Below are 21,893 nucleotides of genomic sequence, written 5' to 3' on the forward strand. Positions count from 1 at the left end.
CCCTTCTCCCCCAAACACACACACACACACACCCCAGCCCATGGCATAAGCACACACACAGGTGAGCGCACATGCAGCCCTGCCACAACTAATTCTCTCGAGGGCTAGGGGAGTAACCCGGTTCGAAAAAGAGTTCTCATGAGTGGCCAGAGTCACCCAAGCACACGAAGGGCAATCAGAATACAACACAGGAATACAAAATCAACCTACTTAGTAAGAATGGATATCAGCAAACAAAAAGCTCCTGAAACAATATTAGGAGTGTCAGAATTAGAGTAATAATCATACCACTGGATAACACCGATCCCTTTCTGCTCTTCACCCATGAATTTTGAGTACTCATTTACTCTCTCACAGAAATTTTGGCCCGTCATATTATCAAGTGCAATGTCAATGTCAGCAGAGCCTTTCCCCAATAGCTGCCAAGGATATGCCAAAGCAACAGTTAAGTCCCAATACTACCAAATCATCATTCCATAAAATATAAGCAGTGTTAATTCTTTCTTTCTTGCAAAAAGATGGAAGTTCATGGTATGATCCTAGTCCTCCAGAATCTCCAGTGATTTCTAGTCAGCTCATAGCAAGCATCATGCAATTGTTTAATACAAAATGCAACATTCAAATAGCACAGCCTAATATAATAATCCAAAATGAACATGCCGCTTCTGCACTTCTCTACTCTTTATGAGAAAACAGTCAGTTATCCTAGTTTAATTGCCCATATTTAGCTTCACCCACCCCCAAATTTTCCTCCCGCTAGCTCATATTTGCTCTTGGATGTACAAGTCTCAAGAAAAATAGGGAGCAGCCGCAGTCTTCCCACTCGACCACCTCCTTCCTGCCCAACCCCGATGTCGGTCATCCCCGGTCCCGATGATCACCGAAATAGAAAGCCCCATCCCAGTCGCACCCTCGCCGGCGCCGAAGACCCACCGCCAGCAGCCAATTCTGATTTCTGAGCCGCAAGCTCTGAAACGCCGACGGCAAGGGAAGCCATCCACCCCTAGTGGTCGTTCTGATGGACCAAAAAAAATGCAAAAAGCACAAAGAAGAATGGAGGTGTTGGAGCATATAAGAGCTCATGGTGATGGTAGAGGTGAAGAGGGCATTGGCAGCTGAAAGGAAGGAGGAGAAGATAAGTTGTTTCTACGAGATAAAGATGATGGAGGAGGGGAGGTGGAAGGCAAAGGCGGCGGCTGAGGAGAGAAAGGCTCGAGCGGATGGGAAAAAGGCTTGAAACTGAGGAGCAAAGGCTTGCACTCAACGTTTACGAGTCGAAGAGTCGACGAGTCGTTCCAAGGTTAAGACTCATAGACTAGTCTAGACTAGTGCGAGACTAGTCGACATGGTACTGTAGCACTGAACTTACAGTACATAACTAACAATACGTAGTAGTAGTATGTAGTATTACACTATATAAGTATACAAGTACAGTATACAATACAATCTCCGGTGTTGTAGACATTGTAGCTCAGACCTCAGGACCTGGAAATTGAAACACACTCAGTCTAGCAGCACCAGCAACCAGCAGCAAGCAGGGCAGCACCACCAAGCAGCAGCAAGCAGAGCAGCACCAACAACAAGCAGAGCAGCACCAGCAAGCAGCAGCAAGCAGAGCAGCACCAACAGCAAGCAGAGCAGCACGAGCAGTCCTCCAGCAACGAGGCAGAGCAACACCAGCAGCAAGCCAAGAAGAAAGAGGAGGAGAGGAAAGAGAGGATTAGGTCTCGTCTCACGCGGGACGAGCCATCGTATTTATACTCCCCCAGTTTTTTGAGTCGTTCGACTCGAACATGTCGACTAGTCCAGACTAGTCGTCGACTAGTCGATGACTGGCTCGACTCATATTTGTAGTCTACACGAGAAACCGAGTCGACAGCCACTTTGCGACTCATAGACTAGTCGAGCGACTAGTCTAGACTAGTCGTTCGACTCGTAATCGTTGCTTGCACTGGAGGTCGAGGGGAAAAAAAAAAGATGAAGTGTGAGGAGCAAAGGCTAGCATTGCAGGCCGAGGAAGACAAGAACAAGAGGGTGGTCGAGGAGCGTGCTATAATGTTCATGGATCCAAGCAAGATGGGCGAGATAATACTGGGAGTTAACTCTTGGGGACATCTTGGCTAAGTCATTTGGTGGTGGTGGCAGCAATGGTGGAGGCGGCAACAATGGTGGCGCCTGCGGGCTGGCGCAAGTTCATGAGCCCCTTATGAGCTATGATGACTTTTGATCCAGCATGTGTTTGGTGGTTTTTTGGAATGAACTTGTTCATTCGGTCCCTTTTGGCACAAATTATGGTAACGTTTTAGTTGTTTGTTGGATCAGATGAAGTTTATTTATGCTCTTAGTAGAATTATGATGTGGTGTGTTTGAGTTTTTTATGTATAGAAATGTGGTGCATTTATTTGGATTGTTTGCACAAACGTTTGGATAAATTGACAAAAAAAATGTGTAAGGGGGAAGGGGGATTAAGTTTTGGGATGGGTTAATTGACCAAATGTTTAATTCCCTAAAAAAGGGAAATTAACGGGTGGGGAATTAAGATATGGGGATGGGGTAGAGCCGTAGAGATGCCCTAATCTACATCATCCAACAATCTCTTCACAAACAAATTCTCATACGCAGGAAAACAATGCGACATGAATATTAAAGATTTCCCAACGTATCGTGCGAGCGAGCGACAAGAAACCACGCCATAAACCCTACATATTAAACTCATCAAGCTTTTCAATTAAGCTCACCTTGTCCCGGACCCATCCCCCGGCGACGCGGAGCTGGGTGCCGAGTCCGAAGTGGCGGACGACGTCCAGCAGCCTAGCGAAGATGCGCTCCTCCTCCTCCGTCAGCTCCACGCTCTCCCTAACCTCCACGGTCCGCTGGTGCGTCCCCGCCGCCATGCCCGAGACACCGGTGAAGGCGCGGATAGGGATACTGAAGAAACTAGAGGCTCTATGTGGGACGTCGGTGGTAGTCGTTCGAAAGGGCGGAGGCCTTGGCGTCTGGCGTCTGGCGGCGGCGGAGAGGGAAAAGGAGGAGCAGGCTGCCGCGAGGTGGGAGGAGGAGGCGGAGAGACATGCGGCGGGTTCGCTACCCCGGAAGGCATTCGTAGTTTCGTGGCCTCCTGCGCCGCCCGTTCGGCTGCACTACCACAGCCAGGACCTCGAAACAGCCGTTTGATAAGATGAAAGACACATCAACAGTCCTGATTTGCCGAAGGCAAAACACCAACAGGCAAAGCAAAGAAAAATAAAGAAGTTTTTGTTTTAACTACTCGCTCCATTCCTAAATGTTTGTTTTTTTAGAGATTTCAAGTGGACTACCACATACGGATGTATATAGACATAGTTTAGAGTATAGATTCACTCATTTTGCTTTGTATGTAGTTATTTGTTGAAATCTTTAGAAAAACAAATATTTAGGAACGGAGTGAGTAGACCGTAATCTCTACTCCTAATGTTTGAGTTGGTTGAATAGTATCCACGGTTTATTTTCGTCCCACCACTTTCAACAGTTTATTTTTCGCTGGTTTTTTTCGTCCCCACCCCACCCCATCCCACCGGTTTAGTTTCGGGTCACCTATCACACAAAAAAATCTGAACGTATCAAAACTTTTCATGTTGGCGCAAATTATTTATCAATCTCTAAAGATCAAACCTAAGCCTACCTTAAATCGCTCAATCATATTAATTAGGAACAAATGACCGATTTTAAGAAAATTAATGTGTCGCCGCTCTCTGGATCAAACTCCTCTCTCTATTGACGCCGCGTGTTTTCTCTCTTCCTCCAACCTGGCTAGGGTTCCCAGCCCCATCTTCTCCGCCGCCGCCATGTATTCCTCTCCGACCTCGCCTAGAGCAGCCAGCAGGATGCCACCGCCGTGGCCGCCTCTCTCCCTTCTCTTCTCTTTTTCCCTACCTTTCTTTCTCCTCTAAATTGCGTGCAGGTCCTCTCCGCAGGTGCTGCCATGGCCCGTCATGGAGCTCGCCCCCGTGGGATGCATGCCCCTCCAACGACGCCCTGTCCAGGTCCTTTGGATCCTGATTTGAGTGTGTTATTTTGCGCTCGATCCTAATTTGGACGGCATTTTTTTAGGCACTGCGAGCGCACTGGACGGCAGGAAGGGCTGCGTCAAGGAGCGACGCATTGCTGTAAGCTTGTAACACACCATTATTGCTACTCCCACCTCGGTGGTCTATTCATGGGTTGCAGATAGGATGTGATATTTTGCAGCGTGGACATCGCCTAGCGATCAGATTTGATGTTGAGAAAGACCCGGCAGGAGGATCTCATCCTGGAACCCAGGTGTGCTTGATTTGATATTGAGAATTCTACTTGATAGGTATGTACATGGATAGCGTACGGTGTATCCAAAGCTTTGCTTAACCTGAAATTTGTTAAAACTAATCTCTGGTTTAGTAGAAGCCCACAGCGGTTGCAATACTAGAGTTATATCTATTGTGGGCAACATTGAAAAATTGCATACATCTAATCATCGTATATGTTATCACCTCTGAAACTGTGCAACATTACTACAAGATAAATCCACGAAGCAGTGCAATACAATTCAAAGAATTTTTAAGCCTTTTTTGAGCAATTAGTCTCCACCTTTCATGGACGGAACGTGCTTTTGATCTTCTGATTAGTTCCTCCAGATTAGGTTTTGTTCTGCTGGTCAAAGGTTTGTACACGACTGACTTAGATTTGTTTTTCTTCATGCGCATTGTTAGAGTAATATCCATGCACTAATTTTTTTTTGCATTCTGAATTTCCTTCATGCAGCAGTGTACATGTTTCTTATTATGCACGTGTGCGTTTACCTTGTCAAGAAGCTTCGCGTGAATGTCAATGCCGATGAAGACAAATGTTCTCTGCTTCGATCCCTTCTTTTGATTTCGCAAAATGCAAAACACTAGGGTGTCTACAAATTTAGATCGTTGGTTCACCATCAGAAGCTTCGTGTGAACGTCAATGTCGACGATGACAAAGGTGCTCTGTTTCGCTCTCTTCTTCCGATTTTGCAAAATGCAAAACACCAGGGTGTCTAGAAATTGAGATCGTTGGTTCACCAGAAACACAATCAATATTATAAAATAGATTGCATGGATGCTTTATTTGTGTGTTCGATATAGTCTAATTTAATATACCATCGATGATGATATTGAATCTGCAAAGAAAATATATACTCATTTTCTAATTGCATCTTTTAATCAGGAGCCCAGGACCTACCTTTAGGCAGGAAAGAGGGACAATCTTCAGTAAAGTACAATTTTCATGTCTTCTTATAGCATTTGACTAATGTGTTATGGTATCATTCTTCTACTTTCACAGCTATTACTGTGAACTAGATCGTTGATGGCGCGCGTTGCTGCGCCCGTCTATTTTGGATCTTAGTTGTTAGGTATATGATGTAATTTGTGTACACTTGTTTGCAATGCTTAGCATTGTTCTTTCTTATAACTTGTTCGTGTCTCCACTTTATTTTTCAACACAATATGTAACTGAGGAGACAACCCGGTTGATCTACAATAATGCTATGTAATTAAAGGACCAATCAAGTTGATCTAGAGTGGTGTTGTAAACTCACAAAGCATGAAGACTGGAAAACCTTTAAAAACATTATGTAGACTCACTGATGGTCAGTTATGACAATATAGGTCTGATCAAAACACCTCTCAAGTATCCAGTATATGCAGTCCTTTATGCAAAAAGATACTGACATGTTAAGCAACTTCCATATGATAGTACAAGTGATGAGGGAGAAAATGAATACTGATAATACTTGTAATTTCCACTGAAAATGAGAAGGGTACCAGGTAAAAGATGAGAGGGTAGGACGATTAGAAATACACAGATTATAAACAAACCAAGACATAGTGGTGGTGTCAACATATTTAGATTTGAGTTTTTCAAAGTATTAAGAAATAAATGTTTAGGTACAATAGTCCCAGAAACCTTGTAGTGACCTACAGTGAATTCGATCTATAAGAGATAACATAGATCAAGAGTGCAAAACCTTGCATTGTTTATAGTCTTCTCTTGTTTGTGCTACCCTGGTTGAACGTCAAAGAGAGATCAGAAACATACTATTTGGAACATCATGACTCCCCTTGTGTTAGCTCCTTGCCTATTTTTGTGTAATAATGATGAAGATTCTTAGAGGGGGCTTGCTGTGCTTACGATACAACAAATGCAGTATGGAGAAATCCCTACAGAACCAAAAACAAAGTGCCTCAATAGAAGGGATTCATAATTTCCGTCAGAGTTGCTTACACTATATCTCGATCAGGAATAGGGAACATACTTACAGTAGACCCCTGAAATTCCAAGAAGAGCTCTTGCATCCCATCGTTCACCATCTCCACCTTAGTCTCTCATCGTCCTGCAACAACCAAGAAACGCCCCCAAGAAAATCCAGATTAAAACCGAACCTCAAAAGAAGAAAGAAATCGTTTAGACCCATGAGGGAGGCCGAGTTCCTGGTAATGAGTCGGCCCTTCACGCCAATCCTGATGGCGCTCTGACTAACTCTTAAAAATGACATGGCTTTACAAATTCAGACAAGCCAAAGACTATTGCTTTCATATAGATTTTTCATCCATCCATGTAAACAGGGAAGTATGCGAAAAAGTAAGATCAAGATATAACCATTGCATGTGAATTCTATTGCACCTGCTGACCGAACTTCCGAACAAATGACAGAAATAATAGCAGAAGCGGAGTGAGGTATACATCTGGTACCTTAAATCCTCAGAGAAGAAATATCCCAAGAATCAAGTGTTCCACTTCACAACATACTTTTGGAACAAATTTTAAATGAAATTGCTAGGGCCGAATTATAGGCTAGCCCTTTTTTCTGGTCTATTCGAAAATAAGCTGTGCTGTACATGAGCAACCGCTCGCCCGCGCAATCGCTGGATGTTTGTGGCCACCAGACTCGACTCTGGAACCGGTCCCATATTTGACTATGCAGGAAGGAGAGGAGGCTTCCCACGAAGAGATCCTGGAGCAAAGAACAGGGGAAGCATGAATTTGACAGGAGTATTCAGATTTCCAAATTGGATAAAAGGGGAGAGGAGTCTCCTTTACTTGCTTGATGTGGAACATGAGGCTGCCAGCCGTAGCGCAGCGCGAGAGAGCAGTTGCCGCCGCCGCCGCCGCAGTCGTTGCTTGGCTGGATTTCCCTCGCAAACTGATCGCGACCTTCAACCGGGTGATCCCCGCATCGCGCGCCGTTGGATCGAGCCATGACCTTCGATCGATCCCGTTGACCTCCTTCTGCTAGTGACCGGGGCCTGAATCGGAGCGGCTGGATCCAGCCATGACCTTCAACCGATTCCGTCAACCTCCCCTCTGCCACTGTGCACTTTTTTCCGTGAGGTTAGCGACCTGGCCTGCACCCTCGGTTGGTTAGATGGTCAGGGAGGGTCTCGGAGATGGGCAGTTGGAGGCGCAGCGAGATGGACCTTGAAAGGGAGGGTGGCGACGGGAGATGGTTGCACGCACGTAGGATTCGCTCCACAATCGGGAAGGCCGCGCCACCGGTCATCTCTGAGCGATCTCCCTCTTCTCTTCTGATGAGGTGAGGAGGAGATGGTGGGCGACGAGGTCGACGGATTTGGGGGAGAGGATAGGGGCGGAAGCCGGCTGCTAGGCGGCGTGAGGGAGACGAGGTGGTTGGCGGCGACTGAGGCGAGGGAGGGGAAGATGGCAGGACTTAGGAGACGAGGCGTCGAGCCGCCGACCGATTCGTTCCTCTTCTGTGTGGAACGAGCAGAAAGACAGATCGGGATGGGCCGTGCTCGTAACTGGGCTGCAAGAAATGGCCCAGTTTACCACAGTGCTTGATTTCAGCCTCTGGAGTAGCAGCCTAGGACAATTGGGCCAGTTTTTTACAGATGCGGGAGAGATGCCAGTACACATCAGATCTAACGACGTTCAGATCGTGAAAACGGACGGCCAGAAACACAAATCGCTGTGAGGGCTCGCTTTAGGTGCAGTTATACTGTCCTTAACTAGATCGTCGATGGCGCGCGTTGCCGCGCCCGTCAATTTTGTCGATACAATAATAGAAACTTTCAGACTAAATAGTAAGTTTGCATAACCTAACCCATGTTAGCAATCAAAGAGGATAAACTTAAGTCTTTGAACAAATTAGTGCGATAGCAGTCGGGCTAGTGTACACTTTCTTTCTCGATGATTTTGAATGCATATCAAGCTATAAAAATCTCTTTGTGAAGGAAAAAACACAACACACAACTTGTATAGGTGCAACTGCAACTGGTCTGATTGTATTATCTAGATGTTGTAGGAAATTCATGGCACGTGAAACATAAAACTGCATCAACATTACTATTATTGACTTGTTGCCCTTGCAAGTATTTTCAGAGCATCGCGTGCAGATATAAAATTAAATCGGAGCAATAGTGGTAAAAAGACTAAAAAAATCATCTGTACGACAACTGGCCGACAATTCATAATTTTCTGAATGGAGGCCCTTGATTCATGTTACCAACTAAACTACCAAAATACAATTTTATTTTGTGACATGTCAGTGGCACTTTGGTAACATTGAACTGCTAGCGAAGAATCATCTTAAGAAAAGTATGTGCCAAAAATGCAGAGCAATTCCGCTCACATGTACATACAGTTGTCACTTCAATTTGAAACATGGATAATATTTCTTAACTTAGTGAACCGCATGACATAGAAATCAACCCAATCCTGTCGAAACATACATTAAGTTGTTAACTAAACAGAGCAGCTAAAGATCTAAAGGCGGGGAAGAGGAATACAGTTGGGTGCCAGCAACCGAAGAAAGGCTGCCACACACGTAAAAAGGTGGCGATGAGTGCCGGCGGCTAGTCAAGGTCCATGTATCGTTGAGAATTTGAAGGACACAAAGATGGATGGCTGCAAGAAGATTAAATTGCTTGTTGGACATGATAAAAAATATATGAGAGCCAAAATTACATTAAGCAATAGTAAGAAGTTGATAAATTGTACACTATCACAATTGCGGCAAGACAAAGATCATTTGCTCACAAAGCAGAAAACTATTTAATCAGAATAGAAAAAATACAACCACACAGGTACTAATGTTAAAGGTGAATTAAAAAATAAAATGTCCGTCAGTGCATGATACGAGGTCATGGCCAGCTCATATTAAATAGCAGCGTTCAACATTGATCATGTTGAGTTGAAAGAGATCACCTGAATATAAATCCCACGGTCCCATAGACCGTGTTTTGCAAAACATCATGATGCTGTGATATAATGGTTGAAATTCTAAAAGGGTAACTTCTTATTTTTTTTCAGTATTCTGCAATAGAAGAAAAGAAACACTCGGTATGGCATAACGAAAAATTGCAATAGTAAAATAATTCATATAGCTACAGCTGGTAGGTGAACAGTTCTTAGAGAGCGAACATCCAACCCGAAGTCCTAAATTAGCATGTTGGTAGTTGCTACTCAGTTTACAAATAGAAAAAACCAACCTAAATATCCAGGAATCACGTGATTCAAGCTATAGGTACTTATTTATTTTAAATAGATTTTTTTCCACCATGGCTGACACATATTGAATATCTATCAAAGAAATAACAATGTGTATTGCAAAGACAAGAAAGCAGGAGGACATACCTATTTAATCAATTCAGGGGCTTCCCTTGACTCGAGATTAACCTTGGCACCGATTTGAATAGGACTTCAGTTTTGGGAGGGAAATGCTGTCAACAGAGGCCCTTATCTTGCAACCTGAAGTTACAAATTTTCAGTTAGTTGCCTTTGATAGTAAAGTGGCAAGATCTAGCTAACTGTTTGAATGTATGTCATTCGTTGATATCAGAGAGATATTCATTAATAGATAGACACATTTATACAGAGGGGAATCAGGCAAGAGCAAGTACATGAATTACACTAATATGTACATAATTAACTACATCAGCATAGTTGGAATCAAACTCGAATAAGTAAGGATATCAAACTGATAAGCACAAAGAAATGATAGAATGAAGCAGTCTTCCAAATAAATCCTCAAACAACTTCCTTAACCACCTAGCTCATGTGAAAATTTTGGATATGCAAAACCACCTAGCTGATAACCTTTACCTGTCCAGATCATACATGACAAAAATAGCACATAATGAGCTCCACCTTTTCAAAAGATTGGTACCAGGGAATTCACAAATACTCATCCATTCAAAAGAAGTAAGGTTCAAATTGGTGGTTCGAGATCCATCAACCAGTGCAGGTAGGAGGCACATGAGTGTAGACGTACTGTTTAGGGGAGGATGGGAGTGGAAGCAGGGAGGCGTTCCACAAAAACTTGCCAGTAGCCATTCTGGAGTACCGTGGTGCGACCAAACATGGAGATGGGACCATAAACGTCTTTTGCGTCCACCAGATCTTTCACCGCCAGCCGCCGGCCGCAGCGGCCATGTGTAGGGTTCGCACGATGCAAACTGAGGGATGGTGTTGGTGTACCTTGCACAGCCAGTTGCCACGGTAGAAGTCACGACGAGCTCGCCGGCCATGCCGACGGAGAAGAACTCTTTCTCGAGGACCTCGGCATACTCGCCGTGCCCAGGGCACACCACTTGGGCTGGCACTCGGCCACGCGGCGCATCTGCAGCATTCGGCGCTCGCGGAACGCCTCGATGTCGTCCGGGCCAAGACGCTCGAGTGCGGTGATGTCCTCGACCGCCTTCGCGAACGACAGGACCTGTTTCTCCAAGATCTGCCGTCGTTGGGACACGTCGCGTCAGAAAAAGGAACTGGGGAAACAGATGGAGGAATGGATTCACCATGGTGCCGAGGGTCGCCGCCCGCGTAGATCGGCCGAGGGGTCGCGGCGGCCGCGCTCCTCAAGCGAGCGAGAGGAGGGAAGGGGAGGCGTTGCTTCAGGCTCCTTCAACGGCGGTGCTGCTTCAGGCTCCTTTAGTGGCGGCGCTCTGCGGGACGGCTGTTTCGCCTAGGTCGCTCTGTGAGAGGGCGATAGTGGGATGAAAAACGAAAAAGAGACGGGCGAGCAAGGCGGAAAGATTGGGCTTGGGAGGTACATGGCCCAATGAACGACAGGCCACGGTTTCGGCTTCCAGAAAAGCAGCCCTCTGGCCCTGTTCGCGATTAGAGTGTTGGGGAACGTTGCAGAAAATTAAAAATTTTCCTACGGTTTCACCAAGATCCATCTATGAGTTCATCTAAGCAACGAGTCAAGGGGTGAGTTTGCATCTACATACCACTTGTAGATCACGTGCGGAAGCTTGCAAGGGGATGGTGATGATGGAGTCGTACTCGAACGTGATTCGGATCACCGATGACCAAGTGCTGAACGGACAGCACCTCCGCGTTCAACACACGTACGGGACGGGGGACGTCTCCTCCTTCTTGATCCAGCAAGGGGGAAGGAGAGGTTGAGGAAGATTGCTCCAACGGCAGCACGACGGCGTGGTGTAGTTGGTGCAGCAGTACTCCGACAGGGCTTCGCCAAGCACGTACGGAGGAGGAGAGGTGTTGGGGAGGGGAGGGGCTGCGCCTTGGAGGTGTGTGTCCAGCAGCCCTTCCCTCACCCCTCTATTTATAGGGGAAGGGGCAAGGGGGGCCGGCCCCTCTAGATGGGATCTAGAGGGGGGCGGCGGCCAGGGTGGGGGGACTTGCCCCCCAAGCAAGGGGGGCGCCCCCTTTAGGGTTTCCCCCCCAACCCTAGGCGCATGGGCCCAAGGTGGGGGGCGCGCCCAGCCCACCAGGGGCTGGCTGCTATCCCATGCGGCCCCATGTGGCCCCCCGGGAGGGGTGGCCCCTCCCGGTGGACCCCCGGAACCCCTCCGGTGGCCCCGGTACAATACCGATAAGCCCCCGAAACTTTCCGGTGTCCGTATAACAACTTCCCATATATAAAACTTCACCTCCGGACCATTCCTGAACTCCTCGTGACGTCCGGGATCTCATCCGGGACTCCGAACAACATTCGGTAGTCACATACTAGTCTTCCTAACAACCCTAGCGTCACCGAACCTTAAGTGTGTAGACCCTACGGGTTCGGGAGACACGCAGACATGACCGAGACGACTCTCGGGCAATAACCAACAGCGGGGTCTGGATATCCATGTTGGCTCCCACATGCTCCTCGATGATTTCATCGATTGAACCACGATGTCGAGGATTCGATCAAACCCTGTATACAATTCCCTTTGTCAATCGGTACGTTACTCGCCCGAGACTCGATCGTCGGTATCCCAATACCTTGTTCAGTCTCGTTACCGGCAAGTCACTTTACTCGTACCGTAATGCATGATCCCGTGGCCAACACCTTGGTCACCTTGAGCTCATTATGATGATGCATTACCGAGTGGGCCCAGAGATACCTCTCCGTCATACGGAGTGACAAATCCCAGTCTCGATCCGTGTCAACCCAATAGATACTTTCGGAGATACCTGTAGTGCACCTTTATAGTCACCCAGTTACGTTGTGACGTTTGATACACCCAAAGCACTCCTACGGTATCCAGGAGTTACACGATCTCATGGTCGAAGGAAGAGATACTTGACATTGGCAAAGCTCTAGCAAACGAACTACACGATCTTTGTGCTATGCTTAGGATTGGGTCTTGTCCATCACATCATTCTCCTAATGATGTGATCCCGTTATCAACGACATCCAATGTCCATAGCCAGGAAACCATGACTATCTGTTGATCACAATGAGCTAGTCAACTAGAGGCTCACTAGGGACATATTGTGGTCTATGTATTCACACGTGTATTACGATTTCCGGATAATACAGTTATAGCATGAATAAAAGACAATTATCATGAACATTGAAATATAATAATACTTTTATTATTGCCTCTAGGGCATATTTCCAACAGTCTCCCACTTGCACTAGAGTCACCAATCTAGTTACATTGTGATGAATCGAACACCCATAGAGTTCTGGTGTTGATCATGTTTTGCTCGCGAGAGAGGTTTAGTCAACGGATCTGCGACATTCAGATCCGTATGTACTTTGCAAATTTCTTTGTCTTCATCTTGAACATTTTCACGGATGGAGTTGAAACGACGCTTGATGTGCCTGGTCTTCTTGTGAAACCTGGGCTCCTTGGCAAGGGCAATAGCTCCAGTGTTGTCACAGAAGAGTTTGATTGGCCCCGACACATTGGGTATGACTCCTAGGTCGGTGATGAACTCCTGCACCCAAATCGCTTCATGCGCTGCCTCCGAGGCTGCCATGTACTCCGCTTCACACGTAGATCCCTCCACGATGCTCTGCTTGCAGCTGCACCAGCTTATTGCTCCACCATTCAACATATACACGTATCCGGTTTGTGACTTAGAGTCATCCGGATCTGAGTCGAAGCTAGCGTCGACGTAACCCTTTACGACGAGCTCTTCGTCTCCTCCATAAACGAGAAACATGTCCTTTGTCCTTTTCAGGTACTTCAGGATATTCTTGACCGCTGTCCAGTGTTCCTTGCCGGGATTACTCTGGTATCTTGCTACCAAACTTACGGCAAGGTTTACATCAGGTCTGGTACACAGCATGGCATACATAATAGATCCTATGGCTGAAGCATAGGGGATGACACTCATCTCTTCTTTATCTTTTGCCGTGGTCGGTGACTGAGTCGAGCTCAATATCACACCTTGTAACATAGGCAAGAACCCTTTCTTGGACTCATCCATTTTGAACCTTTTCAAAATCTTATCAAGGTATGTGCTTTGTGAAAGACCTATGAGGCGTCTCGATCTATCTCTATAGATCTTGATGCCTAATATATAAGCAGCTTCTCCAAGGTCCTTCATTGAAAAACACTTATTCAAGTAGGCCTTAATGCTGTCCAGAAATTCTATATTATTTCCCATCAAGAGTATGTCATCTACATATAATATGAGAAATGCTATAGAGCTCCCACTCACTTTCTTGTAAACGCAGGCTTCTCCATAAGTCTGCATAAACCCAAACGCTTTGATCATCTCATCAAAGCGAATATTCCAACTCCGAGATGCTTGCACCAGCCCATAAATGGATCGCTGGAGCTTGCATACTTTGTTAGCGTTCTTAGGATCGACAAAACCTTCCGACTGCATCATATACAGTTCTTCCTTAAGATGCCCGTTAAGGAATGCTGTTTTGACGTCCATCTGCCATATCTCATAATCATAATATGCGGCAATTGCTAACATGATTCGGACGGACTTCAGCTTCGCTACGGGAGAGAATGTCTCATCATAGTCAATCCCTTGAAATTGTCGATAACCCTTAGCGACAAGTCGAGCTTTATAGATGGTAACATTGCCATCCGCGTCCGTCTTCTTCTTAAAGATCCATTTGTTTTCTATTGCTCGCCGATCATCGGGCAAATCTGTCAAAGTCCATACTTTGTTTTCATACATGGATTCTATCTCGGATTTCATGGCTTCAAGCCATTTGTTGGAATCTGGGCCCGCCATCGCTTCTTCATAATTCGAAGGTTCACCGTTGTCTAACAACATGATTTCCAGGACAGGGTTGCCGTACCATTCTGGTGCGGAACGTGTCCTTGTGGACCTACGAAGTTCAGTAGCAACTTGATCCGAAGTACTTTGATCATCATCATTGTTTTCCTCTTCGGTTGGTGTGGGCATCACAGGAACATTTTCGTGAGCTGCACCACTATCCCGTTCGAGAGGTAGTACTTCATCGAGTTCTACTTTCCTCCCACTTACTTCTTTCGAGAGAAACTCTTTTTCCAGAAAACATCCGTTCTTGGCAACAAAGATCTTGCCTTCAGATCTTAAGTAGAAGGTATACCCGATAGTTTCCTTAGGGTATCCTATGAATACGCATTTTGCCGACTTGGGTTCGAGCTTTTCAGGTTGAAGTTTCTTGACATAAGCATCGCATCCCCAAACTTTTAGAAACGACAGCTTAGGTTTCTTCCCAAACCATAATTCATACGGTGTCGTCTCAACGGATTTAGACGGTGTCCTATTTAAAGTGAATGTAGCTGTCTCTAGAGCATATCCCCAAAATGATAGCGGTAAATCGGTAAGAGACATCTTAGACCGCACCATATCCAATAGAGTGCGATTATGACGTTTGGACACACCGTTTCGCTGAGGTGTTCCAGGCGGCGTGAGTTGTGAAACGATTCCACATTTCCTTAAGTGTGTGCCAAATTCGTGACTTAAATATTCTCCTCCACGATCTGATCGTAGGAACTTTATCTTTCGGTCACGTTGATTCTCCACCTCATTCTGAAATTCCTTGAACTTTTCAAAGGTCTCAGACTTGTGTTTCATTAAGTAGACATACCCATATCTACTCAAGTCATCAGTGAGAGTGAGAACATAACGATATCCTCCGCGAGCCTCAACGCTCATTGGACCGCACACATCGGTATGTATGATTTCCAACAAGTTGGTTGCTTGCTCCATTGTTCCGGAGAACGGAGTCATGGTCATTTTGCCCATGAGGCATGGTTCGCATGTGTCAAACGATTCATAATCAAGAGACTCTAAAAGTCCATCAGCATGGAGCTTCTTCATGCACTTGACACCAATGTGACCAAGGCGGCAGTGCCACAAGTATGTGGGACTATCGTTATCAACTTTACATCTTTTGGCATCTACACTATGAACATGTGTAATATTACGCTCGAGATTCATTAAGAATAAACCATTGACCATTGGAGCATGACCATAAAACATATCTCTCATATAAATCGAACAACCATTATTCTCAGACTTAAATGAGTAGCCATCTCGTATTAAACGAGATCCAGATACAATGTTCATGCTCAAACTTGGCACTAAATAACAATTATTAAGGTTTAAAACTAATCCCGTAGGTAAATGTAGAGGCAGCATGCCGACGGCGATCACATCGACTCTGGAACCATTCCCGACGCGCATCGTCACCTCGTCCTTCGCCAGTCTCCGTTTATTCCGCAGCTCCTGCTGTGAGTTACAAATATGAGCAACGGCACCGGTATCAAATACCCAGGAGTTACTACGAGTACTGGTAAGGTACACATCAATTACATGTATATCAAATATACCTTTGGTGTTACCGGCCTTCTTATCTGCTAAATACTTGGGGCAGTTCCGCTTCCAGTGACCCTTCCCCTTGCAATAAAAGCACTCAGTCTCAGGCTTGGGTCCATTCTTTGACTTCTTCCCGGCAACTGGCTTACCGGGCGCGGCAACCTCCTTGCCGTCCTTCTTGAAGTTCTTCTTACCCTTGCCCTTCTTGAACTTAGTGGTCTTATTGACCATCAACACTTGATGTTCTTTCTTGATTTCAGCCTCTGCTGACTTCAGCATAGAAAACACTTCAAGAATGGTCTTTTCCATCCCCTGCATGTTGTAGTTCATGACAAAGCTCTTGTAGCTTGGTGGGAGCGACTGGAGGATTCTGTCAATGACCGCCTCATCAGGGAGGTTAATATTCAGCTGGGTCATACGGTTGTGCAACCCAGACATCTTCAGGATGTGCTCACTGACATAACTGTTTTCCTCCATCTTACAACTATAGAACTTGTCGGAGATGTCATATCTCTCGACCCGGGCGTGAGCTTGGAAAACTAGTTTCAGCTCTTCGAACATCTCATATGCTCCGTGATGCTCAAAACGCTTTTGGAGCCCCGGTTCTAAGCTGTAAAGCATGCCGCACTAAACGAGGGAGTAATCATCAGCATGAGTTTGCCAAACATTCATAATGTCTTGGTTCTCTGGGACGGGAGCGTCACCTAGCGGTCCTTCTAGGACATATTGTTTCCTGGCAGCTATGAGGATGATCCTCAGGTTCCGGACCCAGTCCGTATAGTTGCTGCCATCATCTTTCAGCTTGGTTTTCTCTAGGAACGCGTTGAAGTTCATGTTGATATGAGCGTTGGCCATTTGATCTACAAGACATATTTGCAAAGGTTTTAGACTAAGTTCATGATAATTAAGTTCTAATCAAATTATGAACTCCCACTCAGATTAGACATCCCTCTAGTCATCTAAGTGTTACACGATCCGAGTCGACTAGCCCGTGTCCGATCATCACGTGAGACGGACTAGTCATCGTCGGTGAACATCTTCATGTTGATCGTATCTTCCATACGACTCGTGTTCGACCTTTCGGACTCCGTGTTCCGCGGCCATGTCTGCACATGCTAGGCTCGTCAAGTTAACCGTAAGTGTTTTCGCTGTGTAAAACTGTCTTACACCCGTTGTATGTGAACGTAAGAATCCATCACACCCGATCATCACGTGGTGCTTAGAAGCGACGAACTGTAGCAACGGTGCACGGTTAGGGGAGAACACTTCTTGAAATTTTTGTAAGGGATCATCTTATTTACTACCGTCGTCCTAAGTAAACAAGATGCATAAACATAATAAACATCACATGCAATTATATAGTTGTGACATGATATGGCCAATATCATATAGCTCCATTGATCTCCATCTTCGGGGCTCCATGATCATCTTGTCACCGGCTTGACACCATGATCTCCATCATCGTGTCTTCATGAAGTTGTCACGCCAACGACTACTTCTACTTCTATGGCTAACGCGTTTAGCAATAAAGTAAAGTAAGTTACATGGCGTTCTTTAATGACACGCAGGTCATACAAAAAATAAAGACAACTCCTATGGCTCCTGCCGGTTGTCATACTCATCGACATGCAAGTCGTGAATCCTATTACAAGAACATGATCTCATACATCACAATTCATCATTCATCACAACTTCTGGCCATATCACATCACATGATCAATCGCTGCAAAAACAAGTTAGACGTCCTCTAATTGTTGTTGCATCTTTTACGTGGCTGCAATTGGGTTCTAGCAAGAACGTTTTCTTACCTACGAATAACCACAACGTGATTTTGTCAACTTCTATTTACCCTTCATAAGGGCCCTTTTCATCGAATCCGCTCCAACTAAAGTGGGAGAGACAGACACCTGCCAGCCACCTTATGCAACTAGTGCATGTTAGTCGGTGGAACCGGTCTCACGTAAGCGTACGTGTAAGGTTGGTCCGGGCCGCTTCATCCCACAATACCGCCGAAGCAAGAAAAGACGAGTAGAGGCAACCAAGTTGACAAGATCCACGCCCACAACAAAATTGTGTTCTACTCGTGCAAAGAGAACTACGCATAGACCTAGCTCATGATGCCACTGTTGGGGAACGTTGCAGAAAATTAAATTTTTTCATACGGTTTCACCAAGATCCATCTATGAGTTCATCTAAGCAACGAGTCAAGGGGTGAGTTTGCATCTACATACCACTTGTAGATCACGTGCGGAAGCTTGCAAGGGGATGGTGATGATGGAGTCGTACTCGAACGTGATTCGGATCACCGATGACCAAGTGCTGAACGGACAGCACCTCCGCGTTCAACACACGTACGGGACGGGGGACGTCTCCTCCTTCTTGATCTAGCAAGGGGGAAGGAGAGGTTGAGGAAGATTGCTCCAACGGCAGCACGACGACGTGGTGTAGTTGGTGCAGCAGTACTCCGACAGGGCTTCGCCAAGCACGTACGGAGGAGGAGAGGTGTTGGGGAGGGGAGGGGCCGCGCCTTGGAGGTGTGTGTCCAGCAGCCCTCCCCTCACCCCTCTATTTATAGGGGAAGGGGCAAGGGGGCCGGCCCCTCTAGATGGGATCTAGAGGGGGGGCGGCGGCCAGGGTGGGGGACTTGCCCCCCAAGCAAGGGGGGCGCCCCCTTTAGGGTTTCCCCCCAACCCTAGGCGCATGGGCCCAAGGTGGGGGCCGCGCCCAGCCCACCAGGGGCTGGCTGCTATCCCATGCGGCCCCATGTGGCCCCCCGGGAGGGGTGGCCCCTCCCGGTGGACCCCCGGAACCCCTCCGGTGGCCCCGGTACAATATCGATAAGCCCCCGAAACTTTCCGGTGTCCGTATAACAACTTCCCATATATAAAACTTCACCTCCGGACCATTCTGGAACTCCTCGTGACGTCCGGGATCTCATCCGGGACTCCGAAAAACATTCGGTAGTCACATACTAGTCTTCCTAACAACCCTAGCGTCACCGAACCTTAAGTGTGTAGACCCTACGGGTTCGGGAGACACGCAGACATGACCGAGACGACTCTCGGGCAATAACCAACAGCGGGGTTTGGATACCCATGTTGGCTCCCACATGCTCCTCGATGATTTCATCGGTTGAACCACGATGTCGAGGATTCGATCAAACCCTGTATACAATTCCCTTTGTCAATCGGTACGTTACTCGCCCGAGACTCGATCGTCGGTATCCCAATACCTTGTTCAATCTCGTTACCGGCAAGTCACTTTACTCGTATCGTAATGCATGATCCCGTGGCCAACACCTTGGTCACCTTGAGCTCATTATGATGATGCATTACCGAGTGGGCCCAGAGATACCTCTCCGTCATACGGAGTGACAAATCCCAGTCTCGATCCGTGTCAACCCAATAGATACTTTCGAAGATACCTGTAGTGCACCTTTATAGTCACCCAGTTACGTTGTGACGTTTGATACACCCAAAGCACTCCTACGGTATCCAGGAGTTACACGATCTCATGGTCGAAGGAAGAGATACTTGACATTGGCAAAGCTCTAGCAAACGAACTACACGATCTTTGTGCTATGCTTAGGATTGGGTCTTGTCCATCACATCATTCTCCTAATGATGTGATCCCGTTATCAACGACATCCAATGTCCATAGCCAGGAAACCATGACTATCTGTTGATCACAACGAGCTAGTCAACTAGAGGCTCACTAGGGACATATTGTGGTCTATGTATTCACACGTGTATTACGATTTCCGGGTAATACAATTATAGCATGAATAAAAGACAATTATCATGAACATTGAAATATAATAATACTTTTATTATTGCCTCTAGGGCATATTTCCAACATAGAGGTCGATCTGATGGACAGAAATGTCCTGAACGCGAAATTGGACGGCCGAAAATCCAAATCGCTGTGAGGGCTCGCTTTAGGTGCTGTTATACTGTCCTTAATATGTTGACCTCATGTCTTCTCATCATTTGAGCTTACTTCGATATTACTGGTTCTAAATCCAACAAGATCTTGAATATTTTTTCACTTTGCCCATTCAAAAATTTGTTCACCTAGCATCATTCATGATGTAAGCTTTGATTTGAAAAACAACTTCTAATGTTATAGGAGAGACAAAGAAGAAGGTTAGGGAGAACATGCCCAAGAAGCTCAGAGATAAGGCAGAGGTTGAGGACACATAGGGAAAGCGTTGAAGGGGAAGAGAAGCAATCTCAAGCATTATGAGCATGGGATCACAGAGCGGTCGACCAGGGCGGTCGAGAGCAGGCGTGCACGAGAGGAAGTGAACCGGGGAGAGGTAACGGGGGGCCATCACCAGGAAGTCAGCAGGTGGCATGCAACATTGGCTTTATCTCTTATGTTCGCCAAGGTGGCCGGTTGTTTCCACAACATGTTTGGATTGTCATGTTGTTCTAGTCATGTAGGTGTTAGAAGGGAGAGAGGGGTTTGGTGGAATAGTTTGATGTATTGCTTGAGCCTCGTGGGCATATATATAGGAGTACAATCATCTACTTGGAGTACAAGACAAGCCAGAACAAATCCTAGTCTATCTCGTCTTTCCTAATAAACATTATACTCAACATCCCCCCGCAGTCACAACGGTAGCGACGCAGACGGTGAGACTGGAGAAGAATCCGAAGGCAAGCCGACGGACACCCCCCCATAGTCGGAATGGTCGATGCATCGCGGAGTCATGGCTGGAGTGAGAACCGACGAGGTTGCTCAAGCAGGCGGTAGCCCTTTGTGCCGTTTGTCGATGTAGCCGAGAGCGTGGGTGGTGGAGCCGTGGTCGAGGTAGCCGTGCGAAGAATGCCGTGGTTGATGTCGAGTTGGGGTAACCGGTGTCGAGGAGGTCGCCATGGAGCCGCGGGCGCAAGAGGGCGCCGAGTTAGCATGGGCGCATTGGTGTCTAAGTAGTGGTGCGCCGGGAAGAAGATGTTGTTGACGACGCGTCGCGACGGGTTTGCCAAGCCCGGGGACACATCGTAGATGAAGGCACGCACCAGTGGTGCCAGCACCGAGCATGCGTAGACGGACGAAGACGAAGTTGACGAAGCACCGACTCGGCTTGCCAGGCCCGGGGACACGTCGTGGATGAAGGCACGCATCTGTGTTGCCAGCACCGGGCATGCGTAGACGAGGGACCTGCACGAGCTGTACGCCATGTCGAAGAGGTCTGAGAGGCCAGCAGAGAAGGACTCGACGACGGTTGCGGCGCCAGTCGGCACGGGGCCAATGTCGCCCGTGGTTGTCAGAGTAGATGAAGCGGTCGGGGTAGATGATGGCGACGCTGGCGACGAGCTGGTGCTGGACGAAGACGAAGGGGGTGGACGGGCGGCGGCGGCTATGGAGGTAGTGGCGGCGGCGGCAAAAGAAGAGCGGCGGCGGCGGCTATGTTAGGAGTGCGGCGGCGGTGCTCGAAGTAGGCGAAGAACCCCGACAGTGTGACGAAGACCGGCGCGGGCGGTGGCGTTCCCGCGCCAAGGGAGACGGCGCGGCGCATACCACGGGAGGTCGACGCGCGATGACGGCGGAGTGGACCGCGGGCCGCGGCACTACGGCCCGAAGGGGTGACGCAGCGGCGGCAGGCAGGTCGGGACGACGGCGGGAAGACCTCGGGGCGACGATGGGGACCGCGGGCCACGACGCTGCGGCCCGAAGGGGCGACGCAACGGCGGTTCGCGTGTCGGTGCAACCGCGGGGACGGCCTCGGCACAACGGGGTGGACCGCGTGCCACGCTCGCTACGGCCCGATGGGGCGACACTGCGGCCCGAAGGGGCGACGCAACGGCGGTTCGCGTGTCGGTGCAACTGCGGGGACGGCCTCGGGACGGTGGGGTGGACCGCGTGCC

The 21,893-nt window shown here is 47.4% G+C and overlaps 2 long non-coding RNA genes and 1 pseudogene across 5 annotated transcripts; all 3 read right to left on the bottom strand.

Annotated features, from left to right (window-relative positions):
* LOC119308179 overlaps window positions 1-3,087 on the bottom strand; it is an 8,062-nt pseudogene extending 4,975 nt beyond the window's left edge.
* A 2,798-nt stretch (window positions 3,088-5,885) lies between these two features.
* On the bottom strand, window positions 5,886-7,782 carry LOC119308180. Of its 3 annotated transcripts, XR_005149901.1 has the most exons (4): window positions 7,084-7,782; window positions 6,736-6,997; window positions 6,303-6,376; window positions 5,886-6,203 (listed from the first exon to the last, which is right to left on the bottom strand). It is a non-coding gene; the product is annotated as an uncharacterized LOC119308180 (long non-coding RNA). The 3 variants fall into 3 exon arrangements; XR_005149899.1 differs by having other exon boundaries at window positions 6,303-6,997; XR_005149900.1 differs by having other exon boundaries at window positions 6,299-6,997.
* A 686-nt stretch (window positions 7,783-8,468) lies between these two features.
* On the bottom strand, window positions 8,469-10,971 carry LOC119308181. Of its 2 annotated transcripts, XR_005149903.1 has the most exons (5): window positions 10,800-10,971; window positions 10,274-10,732; window positions 9,637-9,742; window positions 9,208-9,316; window positions 8,469-8,907 (listed from the first exon to the last, which is right to left on the bottom strand). It is a non-coding gene; the product is annotated as an uncharacterized LOC119308181 (long non-coding RNA). The 2 variants fall into 2 exon arrangements; XR_005149902.1 differs by lacking the exon at window positions 9,208-9,316 and having other exon boundaries at window positions 8,471-8,907.
* Between the last annotated feature and the right edge of the window lie 10,922 nt (window positions 10,972-21,893).

This window comes from Triticum dicoccoides, chromosome 5B (assembly GCF_002162155.2).
Source record: "Triticum dicoccoides isolate Atlit2015 ecotype Zavitan chromosome 5B, WEW_v2.0, whole genome shotgun sequence".
NCBI classification, from domain to species: Eukaryota; Viridiplantae; Streptophyta; class Magnoliopsida; order Poales; family Poaceae; genus Triticum; species Triticum dicoccoides.